Below are 5,697 nucleotides of genomic sequence, written 5' to 3'. Positions count from 1 at the left end.
AGTCATGCCATCGTTTGCTGAAGGTTTGTCCATGTTCTTTCCTGAAATAATGGTGACTCATCACCTGGCCTGGCCAGCCTTGCAGGTACAAAAGGAGGGACACCCCAGGGTCCAAGGAGTGGGAGAGCTGAGAGCCCCTTCCAGGGCCTAAAGGGGCTCCAGGAGAGCTGGAGAGGGACTGGGGACAAGGGATGGAGGGACAGGACAAGGGGGAATGGCTTCCCACTGCCAGAGGGAAGGGATAGATGGGATACTGGGGAGGAATTCTGGGCTGGGAGAGTGGTGAGGCCCTGGCACAGGTTGCCCAGAGAAACTGTGGCTGCCCCATCCCTGGAAGTGTCCAAGGCCAGGTTGGAGCAACCTGGGACAATGGAAGGTGTCCCTGCCCATGGCAGGGGGTTGGACTGGATGAGCTTTAAGGTCCTTCCAACCCAAACCATTCCATGATCCTGTGATCTGTGATTCTTACTCCCCTGTGGCAGTCCCAGGCTGGAGCCCTGACTTCTCAGGAGGGCTCTAAACTCAATCCCCAACTTCCAATCCTTAGGAATTGGCAACAAGTGTGTCCACGGGTCCGGCTGTGCCCGGAGCCACCAGAGCTGGGCCTTGGGGACCTTGTGGTGACCAGAGCAATTAGAAAGGGAAAGAAAGGGAGGGAGAGCAGAACACCCGGCAATTTCCTCAGTGATAATCACCCCTGGGTGCCTCATTTAATGAGACAGAACTACACAATCACTGCTGAGGGCTAATTACAGCCCCCGGCCCTGATGCTCCCTGGGTACCACCGCTGGAAGCGGCTCCCGGACTCCGGGAACCTGAGTGGCAGGGGGGTCCCTACTCCCCCTTCCTGGGCGACAAGCCTGGCTGGAAATGCTTATCCTGAATGGAAATTAGGTGGGATAAGAACTGGGGGGCTCCCCTCTGCTGTCCCATCGGACCCCAGGGCTGGGGAACACGGCGTTTGCCGGAGAATGCCAGGAATGCAGAGGAGAGCTCGCAGGGAGGGGAGGCCGTGCCGACCGAACGGAGAAACCTGTTTGATTCCCCTGAAGGGCAAAACACACCCAGGTCTCCTCCTCAAAACAAGGCTTGGCTTCCCGGAGCCAGCCCTCGGCAGGGCTCAGGTGTGCCCACGGCCAGCCCTCGGCAGGTAAAGGGCTCAGGTGTGCCCACGGCCAGCCCTCGGCAGGTAAAGGGCTCAGGTGTGCCCACGGCCAGCCCTCGGCAGGTAAAGGGCTCAGGTGTGCCCACGGCCAGCCCTCGGCAGGTAAAGGGCTCAGGTGTGCCCACAGTCGCCCGCGCTGCCAGGGAGGATCCGACATTCCCGCTGCCAGCTGCGGGGAGCGAAACCGCCGGGAGAGAGCTCCGCATCAGCCCTTTGGGGGAAACCACACCTGAGGAGCCTCCGCAGGTAGGGCTGGGCAGGGGGACGGATGGTCCCGGAGCCTTGCAGGGGGAGCCGGGGGAGGGGGAGGAAGAGCAGCGCTGTGCCTTCCTCACCTGCTCGAACGGGCGCTGCAAATCCTCCTCTCCCATGGGGAAGTGAAGCTCTTTCAGCGGTGCCTCGGTCCGAGGTGTGGGGCTGGAATGGTGCCGGAGCTCCCCAGGGATGGGGTCTGTGCCGCGGGTGGGGCTGAGGAGGGGAGGTTTGGCTGCGGGGCTGCTGCTGCACTCGTGTGATCCCGAAGTCCCTCCCTGCCCGCCGCCCCACAGCTTCCTAAAATCTGTTCCCCTCGGAATTTCCATGGGGCACAGTAGGGAGCTCTCTGGGTGTGGGCAGGAGTGAGCACAGTCCGGACAACACCGGGAAAACTGGAGCCTGTGACCCCTGACAGCCTCCCGAGAGGCTTGTGGTGAGCTCAGCACCTTCTCCCTCTCCAGCCCTACTTTTCCAGGACTCCTGTGGGAGAGAGGGAAGGTTTTTTTTGCTGTCTCCTGCTCTGCCTTGTTTTGTTTCCCTCTGAATGAGTGTGAAAGCAGCACCCTGGTGAGGAGTGGCAAAGCTGGGGCAGAGGAGACGAGCACCTCCCTTTGTCCTTGCTTCATCTGGGCTTGGGGAATGTCACCTTCATTTCCCCGTCCCCACCCCTCTGCCCGCTCCAGAAAAGAGCCAAAAATCTCCATCTGCACCCCCCTGTGTCCCACAGGAGTCCTGGAAAAGTCCAGGCTGCTCCAGGACAGACCCCTCACGTGAGAGGAGATGGATTCACCCGGGTAGGTTGGGAAGCAGGGATGTCCTCTCTCATCAGCTTGATCAGGATGTTGTGCTTAGGAGAGCTTATTTTATTCATCCAGCCAAAGAAAAAGCGTGAAATTTCTTCCCAAAATTCATCAGGTTTTAAGTGGAAGTCTGGATTTCCACAAATGACAGCTTTCAGCTTCCCCCCCCCCAAAAAAATGTCATGTTTTCTTGGCAAAACTGTGATGTCATGAAGGTTCAGTGAGTTTTCTGTCCTGCTCTGTTTGTGGGTCGGTGATGCAAACACAAAGCTCCACCTTTGACACCAAAACACACTTTTCCTTCCTTTTTTTCCTTTCATCCTTAGACATCAAGGCTTAAGGTCAACAGTGTGTGGGTGAGGTGAACGTCCTGCACATCCTTCCCTTTCCAAACACAGGAATTAGTTGAGCAATTAGGAATTAATGCCTTTAATTACAGCAATGAATCTGCAGACCCGGTATGGCGAAAAATAATTGAGCAATATTGGCAGGAAGGGGAGTGAGGTTTTGGGATGGAGGTGGTCCTGCTCGGAAAACCATAGAGCTCCCAGCACAGCAGAGCCTTGGGATGATCCCTCGGGATGATCCCTCAGGATGGGCAGGATTGGGTGCTGCTCTCTTTAAGCTTCCTGCCTTTGGTAGCTCATGGCTTTGCCAACTTCATCTGGTTGACTAAATTTTAATTCTCTGTGGGATCTGTGGTTGCGAGTGAATTCAAGGAAATTAGTTGTGCATTTGCAGCTTTTCATCTGCTGTCTCAAACCCGGCTGAGACGTGTCTGTGTTGCCCAAGGAATGAGGTCTGGGCCAGGATTCCCCAGGGCACTTGCAGGGTTTCATCTCTTTTCCCCATGTTTGGGGAAGAAGAGGCATTCCCTGCCCCCAGGCAGTGGGGACAAAGATCCTGAGGGAATGTGGTGCCAGGCTGAGGGGCTTCAGAGCTCCTGCACAGACCCCTCTGCAGCCACAATGGGGGGCACAGGATACGGCCTTAGGCTGTGCCAGGGTAGGGTCAGGTTGGACATCAGGAGGAATTTCTTCCCAGAAAGGGTGGTCAGGCACTGGCAGGGGCTGCCCAGGGAGGTGGTGGAGTCCCCACCCCTGGAGGTGCCCAAGGAAGGACTGGATGTGGCACTCAGAGCTCTGGGCTGGGGGACAAGGTGGGGATGGGGCACGGGGGGGACTCCGTGATCCTGGAGGGCTTTTCCAACCTCAGTGATCCTGGGATTGTAAGTGCCTGGTGTGTTGGGGCGTGTTGGCCACCCAAGGTGGGTGCACAGTGGGATGACTGTGTTGCGATTTAAATTGTTGGAGTAATGCCATGGGAGAACTGTGGCAGAGGCAGGAAATGCCACCTGCAGTGGGGTCACCATCCATGCCCTCCAGTTCACACCCAGCTCCTCGAGCACCTCCAGCAGTGGGGCCTGAGGAAAAGATCCCCCTCCCAGCCCAGCTTCTCCTTGGAGCATCTCTGTGTGTGCTGAACAAGGCAGCCACGAGCTGGTGTGCTGGACAAGCCCAGAAAGGTTAATTTAAGGTTTCCTGGACTGCTTAAATTATTGAATTCCTGATTGTTCACAGCTTGACTTCAGAAATCTCCTAGTGCTTCTTAAACATCCCCAACAGTCTCAGTGTTAAATAGTCACTGCATGGAAAAGGGGGAAGGCAGGAGGGAAAAGCTGGTCCTCCAGAGCAGCTGAGAATTCTCTAAAATCATGGAATCCCAGAATGGTTTGGGGTGGGAAGGGACCTTAAGGCTCATCCCATGGGCAGGGACACCTTCCACTAGCCCAGGTTGCTCCAAGCCCCATCCAACCTGGCCTTGGACACTTCCAGGGATGGGAGCAGCCACATCTGTGGGCAGCAGAGAGGACTCATCCCCTGCCTGTGCGGACAAGACTCACCCAAGGTTTTGGGATTTAGGGGTTTTTAGAGAAGGTTGTGCACGAGCTCATCTCCCTTTGAAACCCCACAGACATTTACTTGCTCGTAATGCTGAGCCAATATCGGGGCATTTTTTGCCTCTGGGGCTCATTCCAGGTCCTGGAGCATCCCTCAGGCTGTGGGTGTGGACTTCCAGAGGCTGCCTCACAACCTCCCACTCCAAAGCCCCCCTCGTGAGGCGGGATGAGATCCTCGGCTGAGTTCCCAGTGGGAAGCCTGGGGTGGAATTCCCGTTGCCACTCGTTCCCCCAAGCGCAGGGAGTGGGAGGGGAAGGTCCATCCTCCCCAGGCACGGGATGTCATTCCAATCAGAGTTCAAATAACTGTAGTTTTAGGAATGTTGGCTCCAAAACGTCCCAGGCACTGGGCAGGAGGTGCTGATCCCGCCTTTAGCTGAAATGGCTTGCAAGGATTAAGGTGGTTCTGTCGGGTTTGTGCCATCCACTGCTGTCCCTTCCCAGCAGATCAGGTAACAGGTGACAGCAAAGCAGGAGCAGGCACAAGGTTTGCATTGTGTGCTCTGGCTACTGCAGAGAAATGTGAGGACGTGCCCAGCCTGGTCCAGCTCCCGGGAGGAGGGTCTGGATCAGCCTTCCTGCAGCTGGAAAACTCCCTGCTGGGGCAGCTCTGGTGGCTACAGGTGACCCACGGGGAAGGGGCTTCTCTCCCTGGCTTTGGGAAAGCTGGGCTAAAAGCGTTCCCACCCTCACCCCTGAGAGTGGGGCCCTGCACCAGCATTCGGGGCTGGATGACAAAATTCTCAGCAGACTTCAGGAGGTTCAAAGGAAGGAGGTTCAGACCTTTTGCAAGCTGCAAGTAGGTTTTAATTTGAGCGCCGCGAAGGTCAAAACGGGCATCAATTATCCTTCAACCGGGATATTTTTCCACATGGATGCCCCGGGTGCTGTTTGCAGCATTCGGGTCGCTGGCCAAGCCCTCCATTAGTGCTCGAGTTCCTGGGGGGGAAATGAGGGTTGTGCTCGGAGCCAGGAGCAGGAGGAGCACGTGGGAGCTCCTCGGACGGGCTCAGCTCCCGGGAGCAGAGCCCAGGGCAGCTCCCGGTCCCCGGGGGCGATTCGGGGTTGCTTTGCAGGTGGTTTCCTAAGGGATGGCACGTGGGCTTTGGGCTGAGGGAAATAGCAGTGAGGAGGACATGGTTTGTCATCTCTTAATGACCTTTCTGTGGAGGCAGCCGGAGTTTAACTCCTGGTTCACGGAATCAAGGTTGGAAGAGACCTCCAAGGTCATCCAGTCCCTGCATGGACAGGAAAGGCGGCAGCACGTGGATCATCTGGGGGTTCCTGTCCCAAAAGGGGCCCACTGATAGAGCAGTTCCTGGTGCAGAGCATTGCTGGGCCTCCCAGAGGGACCAGCATGGAAAAGCGAGCCTGGAACTCAGGGATCACATCCCGGGACCAGCATGGAAAAGGGAGCCTGGAACTCAGGGATCACATCCCGGGACCAGCATGGAAAAGGGAGCCTGGAACTCAGGGATCACATCCCGGGACCAGCATGGAAAAGGGAGCCTGGAACT

At 56.9% G+C, this 5,697-nt stretch overlaps 1 protein-coding gene across 4 annotated transcripts in view; it reads left to right on the top strand.

The window, feature by feature from the left end:
- Positions 1 to 1,314: 1,314 nt before the first annotated feature.
- Positions 1,315 to 5,697, top strand: part of ZNF185 (zinc finger protein 185 (LIM domain)) — a 44,047-nt gene continuing 39,664 nt past the window's right edge. For all 4 annotated transcript variants that reach the window (XM_017814548.1, XM_017814553.1, XM_017814537.1 and 1 more), the window contains exon 1: positions 1,315 to 1,411. The gene's annotated coding sequence lies outside the window, so the exon portion shown is untranslated. The remainder of the gene's footprint in view (positions 1,412 to 5,697) is intronic.

The sequence above is a fragment of the Lepidothrix coronata genome, unplaced genomic scaffold (assembly GCF_001604755.1).
Source record: "Lepidothrix coronata isolate B3197 unplaced genomic scaffold, Lepidothrix_coronata-1.0 Scaffold2, whole genome shotgun sequence".
In the NCBI taxonomy this organism is placed as follows: domain Eukaryota; kingdom Metazoa; phylum Chordata; class Aves; order Passeriformes; family Pipridae; genus Lepidothrix; species Lepidothrix coronata.
Note: the sequence above shows the minus strand (reverse complement) of the source record. Positions and strands in the feature narration are given on the sequence as shown.